At 41.2% G+C, this 23,257-nt stretch overlaps 1 protein-coding gene across 1 annotated transcript in view; it reads left to right on the forward strand.

The window, feature by feature from the left end:
* Nucleotides 1-23,257, forward strand: part of SEMA3C (semaphorin 3C) — a 381,732-nt gene that overhangs the window by 127,789 nt on the left and 230,686 nt on the right. The gene's annotated exons all lie outside the window — the stretch shown is intronic.

The following is a 23,257-nucleotide window of genomic DNA, read 5'->3' on the forward strand; positions in this document are numbered from 1 at the left end:
CCTGATCAGTGCCAGCACCTAATGGCAGCTCTGCTGGGGGCGCCCCAGCAGCAGCCTCGATGAAGGGCCCAAGGCGGGCCTTCTTCTTCATCACACTCTGGCCAGAGGTCGGAGTGCTGGAAAGTGGCTGTGGAGTGGCCCTAAGCACAGGTGTGTGTGTGGGGGGGAACTGGGTCCTCCCCCTGCCCTCCACCCCTCTGGTCTTCTCCTTGGCCTTGCCACGAGAGCCCCTCTTCTGCTGCCTGTCACTCATGTCACCTTTGGCCACTCTTACACAACCTGATCTGAGAGTGGGGTTTTTTACAAACCTAACTCACTGCACTGTACCCTGAACCAACAGATGCCCTGACTTTTTTTAAAAAAACCTCCCACCAAAACTTGTTTGTTTGTTTTTTTGGTCCCTAACCTGTCCTTCTTTGATTAATTCTTGGTGAACACGTTCCCTATTTTGCTAAGGACTAATTGTATGGTCTATCATGAATTAATATATGCTTTTGTATTTGTTGAATTGTTTGGTGAGTTTATTGGTTGCATGGAGGCTGGTTTTCACGGAAATCCTTGTGCTTTGGATTTCTCTGCTCACCTGGAGATCGGCAACAGTAGTTCTCCAGGAGGACATGAAATCCTTGTGCTTTGGATTTCTCTGCCGTGATTCTCTTTGTGCATTGTACGATCTCCAGGTGAGAGCTAGAGATCAATCAGAATTACAACTGCTCTCCAGATGGCACAGATCAGCTCCCCTTGAGGTGGGAGGGAATGAATGCCTGCACTTGGGTGGGTGGGAAGACAGCAAGGGTGGGGAGGGGCACTCACCCAGAGGCTCATTCTAGAGCCCATTGTATTTTTTTTCTTCACCACAGGCATTAGTCCTAGTAAACAGACATAAGTTGGACATCAGAAACCACAACGTTCCATCTCTGACCTAAGAGTAGCAGTGCTCTTACAAAGGAATTTCAAAGGGAGATTAGAAAAGGAGACTGCTGAATTGCAGTTGATAATGAAGCTCAAGACAAGATATGGTGTGGCTGTAGCAGAAGCCCTGGAAAAGAAGAAGGAGGAAGAGGTTGCTTGGAGGGGGGGGCAGATTTGAGCCCTGTAAGGCCCACGGGCCACACATTTGACACTCCTGAGTTAGAGTATCTGATCTGCTTTGGAAATAATTTGATCATTCCAATTATCATAATGATTTATAATTGCTGTTCTGTCCCCAAAATAATTTTCTGCCCAAAGGGAAAAATATTGTTGCAGGTTATATCTTCACTGGTGATGGCAGTCAGGAACACTTTGATTTTTGATTCTATCTCCTGAAGGTGTGCACCTCCATACTGGATACGGCATCTGGATCGGGGCGGCTCGGCGGTGCTGATGTTGTTGGACCTGTCGGCTGCGTTCGACACGGTCGACCATCGGTTACTGACCTGCCGCCTCGCCGACGCGGGGATTCAGGGGTTGGCTTTACAGTGGCTTTCCTCTTTCCTCGAAGGTCGGGGACAAAGGGTCGCGATTGGGGGTGAGCTATCCCGAAGGTGCACGCTTGATTGCGGAGTGCCTCAGGGGGCGGTTCTCTCCCTGATGTTATTTAACATCTATATGCGTCCCCTTGCCCAGATTGCCCAAAGGTATGGGCTGGGTTGTCACCAATATGCTGATGACACCCAGCTCTATCTACTTATGGATGGCCGACCGGTCACCGCCCCAGAAAATCTAGACCGGGCATTACAGGAAGTGGCTGGGTGGCTCAGACTGAGCGGGCTGAAGCTAAATCCGGCGAAGACAGAGGTCCTTTGCTTGGGTCCTCAGGATCCGGGGAGGGAAATCCCCCTACCAGTTTTTGAGGGTGCGCCGCTGATAGCGGTGGACAAGGTCAAAAGCCTGGGGGTACTATTGGAGTCCTCCTTAATGATGGAGGCTCAGATAGCAGCTACTGCCAAGTCCGCATTTTTTCATCTTAGGCGGGCAAGGCAGTTGGCCCCCTTCCTGGAGCGCGACGATCTAGCAACAGTGATCCATGCCACGGTCACCTCGAGGTTGGACTACTGCAATGCTCTCTACATGGGGCTGCCTTTGTGCCGAACTCGAAAGCTGCAGCTAGTGCAGAATGCCGCGGCCCGGCTGCTGTTAGGACTCCCAAGAAGGGAGCACATCCGGCCAGGGCTCCGGGATCTGCACTGGCTGCCAATAGCTTACCGAGTCCGGTACAAGGTGCTGGTTATTACCTTTAAAGCCCTATATGGCCTAGGACCTGCCTACCTGAAGGACCGTCTCTCCCCACATGTTCCCCAGAGAGTACTGAGATCGGGAACTCAAAATCTCCTAGTTATCCCCGGGCCAAAAGAAGCCCGCTTAAAATCTACAAGGGACCGGGCCTTTTCTGTTACGGCCCCCCTCCTGGTGGAACCAGCTGCCGGAAGAGGTGAGGGCCCTGCGAGACCTCGCCCAGTTCCGCAGGGCCTGTAAGACAACCCTCTTCCGGCTGGCCTATGACTAGGCTGGTACAAGAAACTGAGTGTAGTTACACTAGATGTCTGCTGTCCCTAATGTTTTAAATGGTTTAAATGTCTTAAAATTTTAAATGTATTAATTATTTTAACTGTTTTTACGCTTAAATCCTATTTATGTCAAATTCTTATGTTGTGAGCAGCCCTGAGCCACTTGTTGGGAAGGGCGGGATAGAAATCATAAAAAAAAAAAAAATACTGAAGAGAGCCTTGGTCAATTTCATTTCAGCCTAGAATCAGAATCAGAGTCATTTGAATACATTAACACTACAGCCCTCTGAATAGTTACTCCAGTCTAAATCTATTGAAATAAGTAGATTTAGACTGGAGTAACTTTGCCTAAGGCTGCATTGCTAGCATATTAAATTGGTAGAGCTAAATTCTGAGCCAAAGATCTACAGTTTTTGGTAGGCTGTAAACCTGGCATCTGGACTCCAAAGGACCATCTACTTCCACTGAGAGCCTTGCATCATTTCAAGTATTCCTAAAATAAATCAGGGAATTTTGAGTACTGTTTTGGATTGAAATATCAAAATGCACACATCTAGTGGAACCACTCTTGGCAGCTATCACTAACTCTAGTAGTGAACTGGCTGCCCACTGATGAAAGCAACAAGACTTAGCCAATCAATACAAAAGAGATCTCTGCATGCATAGGGGACTTCCCAGATTTGAAGAAGAATGTGACTTTGTAAACCACAAATAAACTGTCCTCCCAAATGGTCCTGCTGATGGCTAAATATGGTCCAGAAGGGATAGGATGTTGAGATTATGTATTAGTTAAAGGGGAAAGAAGAGGGAAGAGAATGGAAGAAATCAGCCTGCTGATAGCATAGTGAATGCTGGAGGGAAGATTCTGAGGCCTGTTTTGAAATGCCCTCACTCTCCTTGTCCCACCTACCCAAACTGAGCAGAGTTTAGTTTGTCTGTGTAACATGAAACTAGCCATGTCTGCTTCTACATCAGATAATCCTGGAGCTATGTTTGTTGGAAAGATAACATAACAAAGGAAAAATGTGTAGAGAACATTCTGTTTGCACATTCTGTTTGCCCTCCTCCTGAGTAAAGATTAGAAAGGACCTCAAGATGCAATTGCTAAACTAAGGGACTTGGAAATAAGGTATTTCTGGCTTCATACTGGTAAACTGAGTGTTCAACATGGCTTAAGTTCCTATACTGTTTATGACTCTGCCTCTGCTCAATTAATGCTGGGCACCTTAAATTCTTCTCCAAGTGCATCCAGTGAAAATAGAGCCAGCGTTCTCCTCTCACACAGGGTCAAACAACAACACATATATGTATTTCCCAAGACCATGAAGACGCCGTGGAAAGGCTGGACTCCCTTTAACACAAATAATTGTGTAATTTAAATATCTTGTTTGGATGCTACAGTGATTCGGTGGCCGGGGGGGGGGGGGAGGCAGACATCCGGGTATCTTCCCCCAAGTGTTCTTTTTTTCCAGAATTGCTCTTTGGATGAGGGGGATTTGTTCCCTTCCTGGCCTTAGAGATCTTTCTGGAACTTAATAATTGTAGATTAAATCAGTTCAAAATTAATGTGTATATTTATTGTATATTAATTGTCAAGAACTGAGTAAAACCACACTAATTGAAGCCTAGATAGAATGCATCGCAGGATAGGAAAGGCTCTGCCAAGCAGTGCCATCACTGGGTTGCTGCCCCAGACAAATCCCTCCTGACCCTAACTTCCCACCCACCGTGCGCCCTTCCCCCCTCCCCACCCAAGTGCTATGGCAGCAGGCCCCAGTTGGCAAGCTGCAGTGTACCTGCCGCACCGTTATACCACACTCCTGCCCCTACTGGCAGCCAGGTGCCCTCACCACTTGCCTCAAGGCCAGGAAGAGAAGTGAAGAGGCAGAGCAGTGGCAGAGAGGAGCTGAGAGCTTCCTTCCTGCCTCGCTGCCAGATGCTTTCATTTGCTGGCAGCTCGGCCTCCCTCTCAGGCTTCTTGGGACTCCATTCCACTGCATTCCCCCTGAAAAAAAGAGCCCTGCCAGTAGGTTTTTGTTCTCTCCCATCCTATTCCACTGCTATTTATTTATTTTATTATATTATATTTATATCTCGCCCTCCCCTATCGGGCTCAGGGCAGCTAACAACAGTTAACAATTTGATAACAGATTTAAATTATTACAATTAAACATTATTAAAATATTAAAAACAATTTTAAATATGATTTCAGATGGCGTTCTGTCTGGTTCAAAATCATTTATGTTATTGTGATACAGTGGGACAGTGGATATTACGTACCCTCGTAGATGTTAAGAGCACCTCCAGTTAGTTATTAAAAGCCTGCCTGAACAGGTATGGCTTACAGGCCCTGCGGAATTGTGGCAAATTCCACAGGGCCCTGGTCTCTTCAGGGAGGGCATTCCAGAGTCATGAAAGGCACAAATAGGTACAGAAAAAGACCTGCATGGTTAACAAACAAAGTAATGGAAGCTGTAAAATGTAAGAAGGATTCGTTTAAGCGGTGGAAAGCTAGTCCAAGTGAGGCTAATAAAAGGGAACACAGTTTGTGGCAAATCAAATGCAAGTCTGTGATCAGACAGGCAAAAAGGAACTATGAGGAGCATATTGCAGAAAACATAAAGACCAACAATAAAAAGTTCTTCAAATACATTAGGAGCAGGAAACCAGCCAGGGAGGCAGTGGGGCCCTTGGATGACCAAAGGGTAAAAAGGTTACTGAAGGATGACAGGGAAATGGCTGAGAAGCTGAATGCATTTTTTGTCTCTGTCTTCACTGTGGAAGATGAGGTGTTTGTCCACTCCAGAACTGCTGATTTCGGAAGGGCTGTTGAAAGACCTGAGTCAGATTGACGTGATGAGAGAGGAGGTCCTACAACTGATTTTGTTGTTGTTCAGTTGCATAGTCGAGTCTGACTCTTTGCGACCCCTTGGACAAAGTCACGCTAGGCCCCCTGTCTTCCACCATCCTCCAAAGTCTGCTCAAATTCGTGTTTGTTACATCAGTAATGCTGTCTAGACATCTCATATTTTGCCATCCCCTTCTTCTTTTGCCTTCTGTCTTTCCCAGCATCAAGATCTTCTTCAGTGAGTGCTCCCTTCTCATTGGGTGGCCAAAGTATTTGAGCTTCAGCTTCAGCATCTGACCTTCCAGGGAACAGTCTGGGTTGATTTCCCTTAGGACTGACTGATTTGATCTTCTTGCAGTCCAAGGGACTTGCAGGATTCTTCTCCAGCACCACAGCTCAAAAGCATTTATTCTTCTGCGCTTGGCCTTCCTTATGCTCTCACAGCCATACATTACTACTGGGAATGCCATTGCTTTGATTATATGGATTTTTATTGGTAGGGTGATGTCTCTACTTTTTATTATACTGCCCAGGTTCGCCATAGCTATCCTCCCAAGGAGGAAGTGTCTTTTAATTTAATGGCTACAGTCACCATCTGCAGTGATCTTGGATCCCAGAAATGTGAAGTCTGTCACTACTTCCATGTCTTCCCCTTCTATTTGCAATGGTGTGATGGGGCCAGATGCCATGATCTTAGTTTTTTTGATGTTGAGTTTTAAGTCTACTTTTGTGCTCTCCTCTTTCACCGTCAACAAGAGGTTCTTTAGGTCCTCCTCACTTTCTGCCATTAGAGTGGTATCATCTGCATATCTGAGGTTGTTGATGTGAGGTTGTTGATGTTTTTCCCAGCAATCTTAATTCCGGTTTCTGCTTCATCCAGGCCAGCATTCCGCATTATGTACTCTGCATATAAATTAAATAAACAGGGTGACAATATACATCCTTGTCGAACTCCTTTTCCTATTCTAAATCAATCAGTTGTTCCATATCCCATTCTGACCATTGCTTCTTGACCCTTATACAGGTTTCTTAGAAGACATGTGAGGTGGTCTGGTAGTCCCATCTCTTTAAGGACTTGCCACAGTTTGTTGTGATCCACACAATCAAAGGCTTTAGCATAGTCAATGAAACAGAAATATACATTTTTCTGATACTCCCGTGCTTTCTCCATAATCCAGCAAATGTTGGCAATTTGATCTCTAGTTCCTCTACCTCTGGTAGCTCCTCAGCTTCTGGTAGTTCCCGATCTACATACTGCTGAAGCCTAGCTTGTATGATCTTTAACATGACCTTGCTGGCATGTGAAATGAGTGCAATGGTGCGATAGTTTGAACATTCCTTGGCATTACCTTTCTTTGGGATTGGAATATAAACTGACCTTTTCCAATCTTGTGGCCACTGTTGCATTTTCCAAATTTGTTGACACAATGTGTGCATCACTTTAACAGCATCGTCTTTTAGGACTTTGAATAGCTCAACTGGGATACCGTCATCTTCGCTCGCTTTATTGTTAGTAATGCTTTCTAAGGCCCATTTGACTTCCCACTCAAGGATGTCTGGCTCAAGGTCAGCAATTTCACTGTCATGGTTGTCAAGGACATTGAGATCCTTCTTCTATAATTCTTCTGTGTATTCTTGCCACCTCTTCCTGATCTCTTCTGCTTCTGTTAGGTCCCTACCGTTTTTGTCCTTTATCATGGCCATCTTTGCATGAAACGTTCCCTTGATTTCTCCAATTTTCTTGAAGAGATCTCTTGTCCTTCCCATTCTATTATTTTCCTCTTTTGTTCTTTCAGGAAGGCCTTCTTATCTCTCCTTGCTGGATGACATTACATCCAAGAGTTCTGAAAGAACTCAATGGTGAACTTGTGGATCTCCTGACAAAAATATGTAATCTTTTATTAAAATCTGCTTCTGTTCCTGAGGACTGGAAGGTAGCTAATGTCACCCCATCTTTAAAAAAGGATTCCATCGGAGATCCGGGAAATTACAGGTCAGTCAGTTTGACTTCAATACCAGGAAAATTGGTGGAAACAATTATTAAAGAATTAATAGGCACATTGATGAACAAACGTTATTGAGGAAGACCAGGTCTTTTTTTTAGCAGGAACCCTGTTCCAGCTGGCTTGGCATCAGGGGTTGTGGCCTAACATGCAAATGAGTTCCTGCTGGGCTTTTCCTACAATAAAGCCCTTTGTGAAATAATGATGACAGCCAGTGTGTGTGGCCTAATATGCAAATGAATTCCTGCTGTGTTTTTTCTATAAAAAAAACACCCTGAGGAAGACTCAACATGGGATCTGTAAGGGAAGATCTTGTCTCACTAACCTCTTAAAGTTCTTTGAGGGGTGAACAAACATGTGGACAAAGCAGACCCAATAGATGTTGTTTACCTTGACTTCCAGAAAGCTTTTGATAAAGTTCCTCATCAAAGGCTCCTAAGTAAGCTCAAGAGTCATGGGTAAAAGGACAAGTCCTCTTGTGGATCAAAAATTGGCTAATTAATAGGAAACAGAAAGTGAGTATAAATGGGCAATTTTCTCAGTGGAGGGTGGTAAGCAGTGGGATGCCACAGGGCTGACTTCTGGGTTCAATGGTTTTTAACTTGTTCATAAATGATTTGGAATTGGGAGTAAGCAGTAAAGTGGCTAAATTTGCGGATGACACTAAATGTTTCAGGTTGGTGAGAACCAGAGAGGATTGTGAGGCACTCCAAAGGGATCTGTCAAGGCTGGGTGAGTGGTCATCAGCATGGCAAATAGGGTACAATGTGGCCAAGTGCAAAGTAATACACTGGGGCCAAAAATCCTAGCTATAAATACAAGTTGATGGAGTGTGAACTGGCGGAGACTGACCAAGAGAGAGATCTTGGGGTCGTGGTAGAGAACTCACTAAAAATGTCGAGACACTGTGCGACTGCAATAAAAAAAGCCAACGCTATGCTGGGAATTATTAGGAAGAGAACTGAAAACAAATCAGCCAGTATCATAACACCCCTGTATAAATTGATGGTGTGGCCTCATTTGAAGTACTGTGTACTATTCTGGTCACTACACCTCAAAAGGGCACTAGAATGATTAATGGATTGGCACACTTTCCCTATGAAGAAAGGTTAATACGCTTGTGGTTCTTTAGCTTGGAGAAACGTTGACTGTGGGGTGACACGATAGAAGTTTTCAAGATTATGCATGGATAGAGAAGGTAGAGAAAGAAGTACTTTTTTCCCTTTCTCACAATACGAGAACTCGTGGACATTCAATGAAATTGCTGAGCAGTCGGGTTAGAATGGATAGAAGGAAGTACTTCTTCTCCCAAAGAGTGATTAACACATGGAATTCACTACCACAGGAGGTCGTGGCAGCTTCAAGCATAGACAGCTTCAAGAAGGGATTGGATAAACATATGGATCAGAGGTCTATCAGTGGCTAATAGCCACAGCATATTGTTGGAACTCTCTGTCTTGGGCAGTGATGCTCTGTATTCTTGGTGCTGGGGGGGAGAGAAACAGTGGGAGGACTTCTATTGTACTGCCCCCACTGATGGACCTCCTGTTGAGTGATAAACAATTTTATTAGTAACATATGGTAGCAAAACTATATCTACATCTTATAAAAACTTAAAAAAGAAAATTTTTTCTACCCCATATCTTACTTTCCCCCCACCCCTCCCCCTGTTACTTGACCCCCACCAGTGTTATTTACTTAAAAGAAACAATTATTAAAGGTACCCTTAACTATTAAAAAAACCAAAAGTTATATTCTTGTTTTAAAAACTTAATCATTATCAAAGATTGTCCAATGTCCTTTTATTTTCCACTCTTTTTCTACGTATCTTCTGAACTTCTTCCACTCCAATTTAAAGAGCTCCAAATCATAGTCTCTTAATTTTCTTGTTAATTTGTCCATTTCACTCTATGACATAACTTTTATAATCCAATCCCATTTCTCTGGTATTTTTTCTTGCTTCCACAGCTGTGCATACAATGTCCTAGCAGCTGAGAGCAAGTACCATATTAAAGTTCTATCTTCTTTTGGAAATTTTTCCATTTGTAATCCCAGCAGAAAAGTGTCTGCAACTTTATTGAATTCATATCCCAAAATCTTAGAAATCTCTTGCTGAATCATTTGCCAAAACATTTTAGCTCTTTCACAAGTCCACCCCATATGGTAGAAAGAACCTTCATGCTTTTTACATTTCCAACACCTGTCCGGCATCTTGTTGTTCATCTTTGCTAATTTTTTTGGAGTCATATACCATCTATACATCATCTTAAAACAGTTTTCTTTAATACTTTGACATGTTGCGAGTTTCATAGAGTTCTTCCACAAATATTCCCAAGATTCTATCTTTATTTCTTTATTTATATTAATTGACCATTTTATCATTTGAGATTTCACTACTTCATCTTCTGTAGACCATTGTAAAAGTAATGTGTATACTTTTGAAATTAATTTCTCATTATCTCCGAGCAGAACTCTTTCCATTTCTGTTTGTTCTTTCCTTATTCCTTCAGTTTTAATATCATTCTCCACCAAACTTTTTATTTGTTGCATTTGAAACCAGTCATATTTGTAACTCAGTTCTTCAGCAGTTTTCAGTTCTATTTTTCCACTTTGTATTTTTAATAGCCGATTATATGATAGTCGTTTTTCTTCGGCTGTTTTAGCCGTTATCTTTATCACTTCAGCTGGCACTTTCCATAAAGGTCTTCTCTCATCACCATATTTCTTATATTTTGTCCATGTATTTAATAAATTACTTCTTATATAATGGTGAGAGAAAAGACCATCCATCCTCTTTTTTCCATAATACAAGTATGCATGCCAGCCAAATTTTTTTCCGTGGCCTTCCAACACTAAAAGTTTTTTATTTAACAACGTTATCCATTCTTTCATCCATACTAAACAAACTGCTTCATGATACAATTTTAAATCTGGTAATTGGAATCCACCTCTCTCTTTTGCATCTGTCAAAATTTTCATTTTAATCCTTGGTTTCTTCCCAGCCCACACAAACTCTGAGATTTTCCTTTGCCATTTATCAAACTGTTTAGCGTCTTTCACAATAGAAATAGTTTGAAACAGATACATTATCCTTGGTAGAATATTCATTTTATTGCAGCTATTCTACCCAGCAATGACAAATTGAGCTTGTTCCATTTTAGCATGTCTTCCTCCATTCTATGCCATAACTTCTCATAATTATTCTTAAACAAATCAATATTTTTCATTGTTATCTCCACCCCTAGGTACTTTACCTTAGAAGTAACTTCACAGCCTGTTAGTCTCTGTAATTCTTGTTGCTTGTTTATTTGCATATGTTTACACAGAATTTTTGATTTTTCTCTATTAATACAAAGTCCTGCCAACTCCCCAAACTCTTGTATTTTCATTAACAACAAAGGTGTAATTTGTATGGGGTTTTCATTTATAAACATTATATCATCAGCAAATGCTCTATATTTGTAAGTACACCCTTTTATTTGTAGTCCTTCTACATCTTTTTCTTCTTGAATCTGCATCAGTAAAATTTCAAGAGTCATTATAAACAACAGTGGTGAAAGCGGGCAACCTTGTCTAGTACCTTTACTAATTTTCATTTCATCTGTAAGATCTGCATTAATACACAACCTTGCCCTTTGTTCAGAATATATTGCTTTTATCATTCTTATAAAGCTTTCTCCAAGCTCCATCTTGTCCATTACTGCAAACATAAAGTCCCAGTTTAAATTGTCAAATGCTTTCTCTGCATCCGCAAAGAATAATGCTACTTCTTTTTCTGGATGTCTTTCATAATATTCTACAATATTTACAACAGTCCTAATATTGTCTCTTATTTGTCTTCTGGGAAGAAAACTAGCTTGATCTTCCTTTATAAAATTTGTCAAATGTTGTTTAAGTCGTTCTGCCAAAATTCTTGTAAATATTTTATAGTCGTTATTCAATAGCGAGATTGGTCTGTAGTTTTTCACATTTGTGGCATCTCTATCTTCTTTAGGTATCAAGGAAATAACAACTTGTTTCCATGTATTTGGTACATTCCCTTTTGTTCTTATTATATTCATCAACTTCTGCAATTTTGGTATTAATTCATCCTTAAAAGTTTTGAAATATTTAGCTGTATACCCATCTAGCCCGGGAGCTTTCTCATTTTTCATTGCGTTGATTGCTGCTTCAATTTCTATTTTTTTCAGTTGCGTCATTCAAAACTTTTCTCATATTTTCAGTTAGGGGCTCAATTTTTAATTTTTGTAAATATTCGTCTACCTTCTCTCTCTTTACTTCAACACCTTTAAACAGCTTGGCATAGTACTTAAAAAATTCTCTTTTAATTCCCTCTTGAGTAACTACTTCTCTTCCATCTATCACAATTCTACTAATTATTTTATTTTCTCTCTTTTTCTTCAATTGCCACGCCAAATATTTTCCCGTCTTATTTGCCCCTTCAAACGATTTCTGCTGAAGTCTTTTCAGATTCCATTCCACTTCTTTATTTAACAAATGTCTCAATTGAGTTTGTAATATTGCAATTTCCCTTAAAATTTTCTTTTTCCCTGGTCTTTTCCTCAGCTCCCCTTCTTTTTTCTTTATTTCATTTTGAATGTCCAATAATTGTTTTTCTTTTGTCTTTATTATTCAAAGTGATCAACAGCCCTCTCATTACTGCTTTATAAGCATCCCAGACCATCTGAAAGTCTATATCTTCTTTATCATTCACTTGGAAAAAGTCCTTAGTTTCTTTTTCTAGAAATGTCACTGTTTCTTTGTTCTGTAGCAAATCTTCGTTCAGTCTCCATCTCCTCGATTTCCTGGACAGTTTTGTAATCCACATTATTGGGTTGTGATCAGCCCCAATTTTAGGTAAAATCTCTATCTTCCTTATTATAAGACTTAAGTCTTTAGTTCCCCACAGCATGTCAATTCTAGAAAAAGTCTTATGTCTTGCAGAAAAAAAAGAATAGTCCCGCACTTCAGGGTTAAACTTCCTCCATATGTTTTCTAAATTTTCTTGTTTAACCAATTCAAAGAAAGACTTTGGCAATTTCCCTTCTTTCCCATCATTTTTTTCCCATCCAAATCTGTCCAATGAGTTCTCAACTGTTCCATTAAAATCTCCCATTAAGAGTATTTGATCGTAAGTCAACTCATCTAGCTGTTGTGTAATGTCTTTAAAAAAGGCATCCTTTGCACCATTAGGCACATATAGTCCCAATAACAACGTTTTTTCCCCACTTAATATTATCTCAACTGCTACAAATCTTCCATCCTTATCTTTAAATACTAATTTTGGCTCCAATTCTTGTTTAATATATAAAACTACTCCCCTTTTCTTCTGTTCAGCTAATGAAAAAAACTCCATTCCCAATTGTTTGTTCCATAAAAATTTATAATTCTTTTGTTTAATGGGTACTTCTTGCAAACAAATTATATTACAATTTTGTTTCTTAATCCCATGAAATGTTGCCCTTCTTTTTTGTGGTGAATTTAGTTCATTAACATTCCAAGACAATAATTTGTAATCCATCATGGTGCAAATTCTTTATTTTCTTCAAAAAATCTACTCAACTCCTGAGCATTTGTAATTGTGACTCTCTTCCCCTCGAGTTCAGGAGTTCCCAAATTTTTTATTATAAACTCATTACAATTACTACCTGTTCCAACAGGTAGGTGTACCATAATAACAAATCAAAAACAATGCAACTTAAAAATATCTCATATGTTACCATTCCACACCACTTAATATATATATGTGTCTATTTATATTTTCTATTTTTTATAGCAGAGGAATAATTAAGCTTAACAATGCTGCTTTCCCTAACAGATTTTTAAAAACTTAATACCACAAGCATTCAATATAACTTCTTATTTTCCTTCTTCTTCTATATCTTGATTATTCCTTCTACTCTCAAAAAAAACCCCATAAAGAATAAATTCTAACTATATATCTCAGTCCCTGGAGACCTTAAAATTAAGGTCAAGAAGAAAAAAAAAACAACCCTTCTTTCTTCACCTGGGCTGAATTAAACAAGGAGGGATGTTACCCAGGTGCTCTCACCAGCTGACCCCACCCAGCCTTTAATTCTGAAAGAAAAAACAATAAATATAAATTATAAGTTTCTTCAGCTTTTCCCTTTTCTTGTTGCTTCAGTGTCTTTTAAATAGAGTCCATATTTTCTTCCAGATTGACATGAACTTCCTCAGTACACGCACGGGTTGTCCTTGGAGGAACGAGTGGAGAGCATTCCTTTGTCTTATTAACTCTTGATGTAGGGGAGGAGGGAATTAATTTAGAGAGTAGTATCTCACCCGAGGCTGCGTCATAAGCTGTAAACCAAGTGGAGCCTTTTTGTACACATAGTTTGCCTGATTGTAGCCATTTATATTTAATTTTTAAGTCCCACAATTTGGCAGTTGTGTCCTTAAGGTCTCTTCTGATTCTTAAAAATTCAGGAGGAAGATCCAGAAAGACCTGAATCTTTAACCCCTGGTAGTCGAAGCCTCCCCTCTCCCTAGCCTCTGCAAAGACTCTTTGCCTCATTCTATAATCCTTGAACTGCACCACAATATCTCTGGTATAAGACGAATTGTCTTCACATACCTTGCCAACACGATATGCTTTCTGAATGAGTGGGAGAATTTCGACTTCCAGGTGGGTTACTTCAGCAAGCCAATTTGCCATGAATATATATAAGTCCATTTAAGCTTCCACATCCGATTTAAAACCTCTAAATTTTAAGCACAGCTCCTGGCTACAAAAGTCCATTGTTAAAACTCGTTCCCTCGTCCATGCATCTGAAGTCGTCTCTTGAGCTTTTTTTAAGGCTTCTTGTGCAGTCTGGGTTGCCAGTTTACAAGAATTCTCTAATTCATCCAGACGCTGACACATTGGTTGTAGCATAGAAGTTATGTCGTCTCATATTTCTTGTCTTAATTTAGACATAGCTTGAGACAATAAATTCACAGTGAGAGGGCTATCTTCAGTTTCTGGTGTCTCATCTCTCCCCAACCTTGCGTGGGAGGTGGACGGCTGTTCCAAGAAGTTAGTTAAAGGCTGAAAGCTTTTTTCCTTCTGCTTGGTTTTTTCCCCCCCTTTCGGAGGCATGTTTCAAAAGTTCAAAAAATATAGTTAAAGGGGTGAAAAAAGATAAAACTTTGGAGACAGCTGGGAGAGCGTTAGGCAAAAGCTCCTGACCGGATATTGGTCAGAGCCACTCCCCCCTTCCCCTGGAGTTCAAAACTCAAACCTTCAGGTATTATCCATCTGAACCTCGTGCCATTGTCTTTCAGTTCTTCTGTCAACTTTTTGTATGTTCTCCTATCATTTATCACTTGTCTTAGCAGCTCCTTCATAATTCTCACTTTACTGCCTCCCACTATCAGTGTCTTTTCAAAGTTTTTGTTCATGATCCTTCCCACCATTTCCTTTGTCATATATCTTATAACAACATCTCTTGGTAGGTTATTTTTCTTGGCAAAAAGTGAATTCACTCTGTACATATAATCATACATATTTTTGGTCCCATCAGGGTCTTCTTCTAAAAATTCTGCAATTATTCTTATTATATATCCTTTCAAATCACCGTTCTCTGCTTCAGGTACTCTTCTCAGACATATCTGAGTTTCCATTAATTTGCAGTCGTGGATTGTCACTTTTTCTTGAATTTTCAACAAGGTGGTATCATGTACTTTTACTTTCTCTTCCACCTCCTGCACTTTCTTAGCCATTTCCCCAGTTTCTTTTCTGAGATCTTCCACTTCTTTTTTAATCTCTGTAATAATTTCTTCCTTTGATTCATCTATCATTTTCCTAACTCCTTTCATTATTCTGGCTTCCATAGTGTCCAATTGGTCCTGCGTTTTCTCTAGTGAAAGAGCCCTTTGTCGGGTCTGCTTGGGTTCAGACATTTAGGCAAAGAGAAAAAAAAGGAAAGAAAAAATAAAATAAAAATAAAAATACCAAAAATTTTGGTCTCACAAATTACAAGTTTAACTACCAAGTCCAAAAGATCTAAATTTACTCTGTTAAACTTTATTCCATCTTTCTCTGAGCTTCCTAGGCCAAGATATAATTTTTTAAAAAAAATTTAAACCTTTAAAAAATGACGAAATTTTTGACCTCACCAATTTTCAATCTGACAGTCAGGTATGATAGAATAGGACTTGCCCTTTCCAGCAAGCCCAATTTCGCTGGTTTCTGAGCCCCCAAAGTCAAGATATTTATTTAAAAATTCTCTAAAATTTCCAAAATGGTGGCCGCGATTTTTTACTCTTCTTCAAAAAAATTTTCCTTTTAAAGTCCCCCTAGGAGCCCACAAATAATGTGACCAATAGTTGTTATCTTCTTACCCTTTTTCCAGTTGGTTCTGACAATTTTTAGTGTCCCAGATTCTTTAAAAACAATGTTTTGAATTTAGCCTCCCAGCGATGGCTGCCAATGTTTCTCTATGATATATTTTGCTAGAGTAGGTTTTCCTTACTGCTTCCTGCCCCTGTCACCATCAACTCTCATGAAGATCTCACGATACTTGACATACTTCCTGTCTTGCTCAGAAGCGCTGCAGGTCTTTTATTTCCAAACTGCAAGTAGACTAAACAATAAATTCCTTTTCACTTTTTAGCAGTTTTTAGCATTGTCCTTTATATTTAAACAATCCAAACTTCACCCCTTCCTTCTTCTTGCAAGCTTTCTATATTTCGTTTTCCCACCTTTTAATTTTGTCCCTTTAAGCTATAAATAGCTCTGGAATGAAAAGAAAACTTCTGTACCTTTTCTTCCAATTATCCAAGTTTCCACTGGTATTTCAAAGCTTTAATTGTTTAGAAATGTCCAAGAAGGTTAGGAACCTGACAAGCTTATGTCAAATAAATGACTCTGAGAACTTTTGCAGACGATGACTATGCACCTTCCTGAGACCCCTCAAAGAAGACCCTCTCCAGGGCTCCCTTTAAGCCAAGGTAAATCTCTTTTCAAAGTTTCCATGCAAGTCTTGGACTTTTCTCTCACTGAGAAAAGTAGGCAGTGGGCATTAATTTGCCTTCTACTACCCCGAACAAAAGTTCCAGCCTGCTCCCGTTATGAGAGACAGCTCAGCTCAGCATTTTCCTTCCCCGGAAGTCCCCACTGATGGACCTCCTGATGGCACCTGGGGTTTTTTGGCCACTGTGTGACACAGAGTGTTGGACTGGATAAGCCATTGGCCTGATCCAACATGGCTTCTCTTATGTTTTTAAATTGCTTATGTCCCCTCCCACCCCTGAAATGCACCCCAACCCCCTGCTGGACAGACAAGGGGATTCGGCAACCCTATTAGATTGTGCGTTATTTTACTTTAATATTCTAATATTAAATAACTGTAATATTTTAAATATATATAATGCTAAAAACTTAAATATATAAAAAAAATAAGCAGTAACTTCCCTTCTATCTTGAACAGGTACAGATTTGGACCAAAATGAAATAGGAGCCCAGTGGCACCTTCAAAATTAATACAGTTGATTCCACCATGAATTTCATGAGAAAGAGCTGAAAAAGTAAGCTCTTTCGCATGGAAGACTGTGCTGGGATCATTTGTTTACATTTTTAAGGTGGCCCTGGACTCCTGTTTTATTTTGCTCTTACAAACTAACAAAGCTCCCCATCTCAAATTATTTAGGACCAGTTTACTTTCACACAGTCTGTCTTCTCACTCACCTCTGTCTTTGCTTGTCTGCTCATTATTGAATTAAAGTTCATAGTTTGATGCCTAAGAGAGCAATCATAAGCCAGTCTACTCAGAATCTTCCTCAGGTCTTTTCTTTAAGACATACTTCTAGGAAAGCATTTTTAGGATTGCACTATAAGTGACCCAAGTGGTTCTTTGCAATACCATAAACTGCTGAGCGATAGCCATGGTTTGCTCCCATTGTCACCTTCCAGACCTGTAATGTAGTGAGAACCAAACACCTCCAGACACAGCCAGCAAGGGCATAGAGGAGCCATAGCTTGCACTGCCATAATCATCCAGGCCAGTGACATTACTGCTTGAATCCAAGGTAGGCTCAAGAGGTACTAGGTATCTTCTTCCTGTCAGTGGTGATCCTAGTCCATCAAGGATCTCTGAGGTCACACTGTCCTTATAATATCTCTGTTCCATCCAAGAGTCAGAGAATCAACTGTGTGCTTTCTGCAACATTCTGTGAGCTATCTCAAAGATTACTGGATGTTTCTGCAAACATCTCATGTCATGTATGTAAAGAGTGGAAGGGGGTGAGCATCCTTTTACTACTTTGATAGATCATGGAGAAATACTATCTCCTTCCTTCTGTTCAAAGGTGTGCGGCCATACCCATTAAATATATTCTAAGTTGCCAACTGGGATGGATGAGACAGAGTCCAAGGAGACCAACACTTCAACATAAGAGGTGGGAAGAAAAAAATAGGATAGAGGAATAAAGGCAGATCATGAAAGGAAAAGAGTAAAATGAAGGGAAAAAATTAAAGAAAATACAAAGAAAGGATTTTTGGTGTGTTATTTTGCTACCACACACTAACAAGGCTGAGGGAATGCCAAATGAAACACAAAACTCTTCACTTGTTAGTGGAAAATGGCAACAAAAGGAGACAGACGAATCTCCCTAGCAAGAGTTCCAGAGCTGAAGTTAGTACTACAACAGAGAAGGCCCTCTCCAGGGTTGCTATTTGCCTCATCTCAGAAAGTGGGGGTATCCAAAGCAAGGCCTTGGAAGATGACTTCACTGGTGGGGTAGGTACATAAGGGAGTAAGCAATCCTTCAGGTATGTGGGTCCCAGATTATGCTTGGCTTTGAAGATTAATGCCACACCTTGAATTGTGCTTGGAAACATATTGGGAGCCATTCCAGTAAACATCCTAGTTGCAGCATTCTATTCCAGTTGAATTTCAGCATTCTGCACCAAGTGGTTCTTCCAAACACTTTTCATGGGCAGTCCCATATAGAGTTCATTGCAGTAATCAAATCTAGATATTACCAGGGTATGTACCACACTGGCCACATCTTGTCTGCTCAGGAGAGGTTGCTCCTGGCTAACAATTTGAAGCTTGGACCAGAATTTGACCAGAACAATTTGAATTTGGACCAGAGTTGTCCACTGTGAAGGCGACAAACAATATGGACTGTCTGCCAGAGTCTCGAGGAAGGTGGCGGGCCTAGCTCGCCTGGGAAATTATAGATGTTTGTATGCAAATGCTAGAAGTGTTCGAAGTAAAATTGGTGAATTGGAATGTTTAGTGTTGGGAGAAAACATAGACATTGTGGGAATTTCAGAAACTTGGTGGAATGAGGAGAATCAGTGGGACACGGTGATTCCTGGATATAAGCTATATCGGAAGGATAGGGAGGGAAGGGTTGGAGGTGGGGTGGCTCTGTATGTCAGAGAGGATATACGGTCCAGTAAGACTGAGGTCAGAGAATTAGATTCACTTTTAGAAATGCTTTGGGTTGAAATAGAGGGCCCAAAAGGAAATTTAACTATGGGAGTTTGTTATCGCCCACCAAATCAAAAGAGAGAGGACGATTATAATATGATGGAAGGCTTAAAGATAGCGGCTAAACGTAAAAACTGTGTCGTAATAGGTGATTTTAACTACCCGCAGATTGATTGGGTCAATATGTGTTCTGGTCGAGAGAAAGAGATTGAGTTTCTTGATGCTCTCAATGACTGTGCTATGGAGCAGATGGTCTCAGAACCTACCAGGGGTGGGGCGATCCTGGATTTGGTCCTAAGTAATGCCCAAGACTTGGTGAGAGATGTAAAAGTGATTGCGACTGTGCTATGGAGCAGATGGTCTCAGAACCTACCAGGGGTGGGGCGATCCTGGATTTGGTCCTAAGTAATGCCCAAGACTTGGTGAGAGATGTAAAAGTGATTGCGCCGCTTGGGAGCAGTGACCATAATGTTATTGATTTCACCATTTGTATAAATAGGGAGTTGTCCAAAAAGACCGCCACAACCACGTTTAACTTTAAAAGGGGTAAATTCTCTGAGATGAGGAGGCATGTGAGGAGGAAACGGAAAGAAAAGGTACATACGGTCAAAACCCTCGGGGAAGCTTGGACGCTATTTAAAACTATAATCCTAGAAGCTCAGATAAAATACATACCACAAGTTAGGAAAGGCACAAACAGGAATAAGAAAAGACCGGCATGGTTAACAAACAAAGTAATGGAAGCTGTAAAAGGTAAGAAGGACTCCTTTAAGCGGTGGAAAACCAGTCCAAGTGAGATTAGTAAAAGGGAACACAGGCTGTGGCAAATCAAATGCAAGACTGTGATCAGGCAGGCAAAAAGGGACTATGAGGAGCATATTGCAAAAAACATAAAGACCAACAATAAAACTTTCTTCAAATATATTAGAAGTAGGAAACCAGCCAGGGAGGCAGTGGGGCCCTTGGATGACCATGGGGTAAAAGGATCACTGAAGGAGGATAGGGAAATGGCTGAGAAGCTAAATGAATTTTTTGCCTCCGTCTTCACTGTGGAAGACGAGAACTTTTTGCCCTCCCCAGAACCACTAATTTTGGAAGGGGTGTTGAAAGACCTGAGTCAGATTGAGGTGACAAAAGAGGAGGTCCTACAACTGATAGACAAATTAAAAACTAATAAGTCACCGGGTCCGGATGGCATACATCCGAGAGTTCTGAAAGAACTCAAAGTTGAACTTGTGGATCTTCTAACAAAAATCTGTAATCTTTCATTGAAATCTGCCTCCGTTCCTGAGGACTGGAAGGTAGCAAATGTCACCCCCATCTTTAAAAAGGGTTCCAGAGGAGATCCGGGAAATTACAGGCCAGTTAGTCTGACTTCAATACCGGGAAAGTTGGTAGAAACCATTATCAAGGACAGAATGAGTAGGCACATTGATGAACATGGGTTATTGAGGAAGACTCAGCATGGGTTCTGCAAGGGAAGATCTTGCCTCACTAACCTGTTACATTTCTTTGAGGGGGTGAAAAAACATGTGGACAAAGGCGACCCGATAGATGTTGTTTACCTTGACTTCCAGAAAGCTTTTGATAAAGTTCCTCATCAAAGGCTCCTTAGAAAGCTTGAGAGTCATGGAGTAAAAGGACAGGTCCTCTTGTGGATCAAAAACTGGCTTAGTAATAGGAAGCAGAGAGTCAGTATAAATGGGCAGTCTTCGCAGTGGAGGACGGTAAGCAGTGGGGTGCCACAGGGCTCGGTACTGGGTCCCATGCTCTTTAACTTGTTCATAAATGATTTAGAGTTGGGAGTGAGCAGTGAAGTGGCCAAGTTTGCGGATGACACTAAATTGTTCAGGGTGGTGAGAACCAGAGAGGATTGTGAGGAACTCCAAAGGGATCTGTTGAGGCTGGGTGAGTGGGCATCAACGTGGCAGATGCGGTTCAATGTGGCCAAGTGCAAAGTAATGCACATTGGGGCCAAGAATCCCAGCTACAAATACAAGTTGATGGGGTGTGAACTGGCAGAGACTGACCAAGAGAGAGATCTTGGGGTCGTGGTAGATAACTCACTGAAAATGTCAAGACAGTGTGCGTCTGCAATAAAAAAGGCCAACGCCATGCTGGGAATTATTAGGAAGGGAATTGAAAACAAATCAGCCAGTATCATAATGCCCCTGTATAAATCGATGGTGCGGTCTCATTTGGAGTACTGTGTGCAGTTCTGGTCGCCGCACCTCAAAAAGGATATTATAGCATTGGAGAAAGTCCAGAGAAGGGCAACTAGAATGATTAAAGGGCTGGAGCACTTTCCCTATGAAGAAAGGTTGAAACGCTTGGGACTCTTTAGCTTGGAGAAACGTCGACTGCGGGGTGACATGATAGAGGTTTACAAGATAATGCATGGGATGGAGAAAGTAGAGAAAGAAGTACTTTTCTCCCTTTCTCACAATACAAGAACTCGTGGGCATTCGATGAAATTGCTGAGCAGAAAGGTTAAAACGGATAAAAGGAAGTACTTCTTCACCCAAAGGGTGATTAACATGTGGAATTCACTGCCACAGGAGGTGGTGGCGGCCACAAGTATAGCCACCTTCAAGAAGGGTTTAGATAAATATATGGAGCACAGGTCCATCAGTGGCTATTAGCCACAGTGTATGTGTGTATATAAATTTTTTTGCCACTGTGTGACACAGAGTGTTGGACTTGATGGGCCGTTGGCCTGATCCAACATGGCTTCTCTTATGTTCTTATGTTCTTAAGCTGGTAAAGACCACCTTGGCCAAAGCCGCCACCTGCTTATCTAGCAGTAAGCCTTTTGAAATTTCACACAGCCAGCATTCAGGTAACACCTTTGCTGAAAAGTTGTTGATTGTAATAGTAGCAGAACAGTATGTTCAAAAAGATAACCAATTTCTGTTGGGCAGAATGAGCATTTGGATCTTTCAGAAGGAGCGAAGGAACTCAAATCTATGGTAAAAATGAAGGTAAACATAAATCTAACTTACCAGGTGACTCTGGCACAAACTGTTTAAATTAATCTGTCCAAGCATGGACTGCTGCAATGCTTTTTTCAATGGCAGCTGACACCCATTTCACATTTCATTCAATAGTTGTTGTTTTTTTTTAAAAAAAAAAAATCCTTGATGGAGTGCCAGATAGTCTGAGCCCACTGAAATAGACAAAAGTGAAGAAGTACAATCACCACTACAGCTTCGGCAGTGTCATTTCTTTGGCAAAGGGTGCTCCTTGTTCCAAAATACTCTGGTCAGGTCTGATTCAGATATAGGTGTACATGTAAGAAGCCTCAGTCATCTAGTTGGCTTTCCTATATCAGATCATCTCCTGGCAATTGTTTCGTTCATTTGGGGTACAATACCAAAGGAAAAGCATCCTCAATGGTCTTTTTAGTCAATGTCATGATCCTGGGTCTAGTGAGGCCTGCAGGCCAGAGAAGCCTGCCTAGGAGTTACAAAAGAGCCTATACTTCCCAGGATCCTTTCTGTCCCTCTGATTGGGTGGCAAGGTTTTTGGGGGAAACTGGCCTACAGAGGGATGGGGCCTGGGAGGAGAACATAAAAGGGTCAAGCCCAGGCAGAGTGTGTTCTTTTCCTGGAAGGCTGAGCTGGAGGCAGGCTGTAGCCTAGAGAGCTTGCAGCAGGGGAAAGATCCCTTACCCAAGAGGGTAAGTGTTGGTATTAGAGTAGGGACTGTACAGGTAAACGCATCAGGGCTTTTGTTTATTTGCACAAACCTTTACTGTATATATATTTCACTGTTTTTACCCACTTATTATTTGAGTGCTGTAAATAAGTTGCTGTTATACTTCTTGGGTCCTCCCATCTCCTTGGTCACAATTATTAATAAGGAAGACAAGGGTGGTTGGGTGTTCTGGGCCCTCCCATGCAGACCCTTACCAGAGTGGTGGCAGCCAGTAGAAGTCCCTGCAAGGTCTGGCTGTGTGCCAGTCAAGACTAGCAACTGTACCCCTAGACTTTTTGCTATATCCTTGTGGCACCCTTAAAATTAAATAGAGATCCTGGAATGATGAGCCACAGCAGCCAGACATCAGTTTCCGCAAAACCACAGCATTAGGCTGAGGGAAATTGCTTTGCCAGCAGTGGCTAGACCAATAATTCAATCTGATCCAAACTCACTACACTGCTGGTGATGCTTCATTCTAAACTTCGACATAGTAACACAATGGCTGCCAATTCCCTCAATGAAACAGCAGTAAAACACTTGGGTTCTAACTATGACCCATTGTTACTCTATCAGTGCTATCTGTGCTTTTTAAAAGTAATCTTTATAGCATTGAACTAAGAGCCCCATGGCACAGAGTGGTAAGCTTCAGTACTGCAGTCCAAGCTCTGCTCACAACCTGAGTTCGATCTTGGTGGAAGCTGGGTTCAGGTAGCTGGCTCATGGTTGACTCAGCCTTCTATCCTTCCAAGATTGGTAAAATGAGTACTAGCTTGCTGG

Source organism: Heteronotia binoei, chromosome 8 (assembly GCF_032191835.1).
Source record: "Heteronotia binoei isolate CCM8104 ecotype False Entrance Well chromosome 8, APGP_CSIRO_Hbin_v1, whole genome shotgun sequence".
Classification (NCBI taxonomy): Eukaryota; Metazoa; Chordata; class Lepidosauria; order Squamata; family Gekkonidae; genus Heteronotia; species Heteronotia binoei.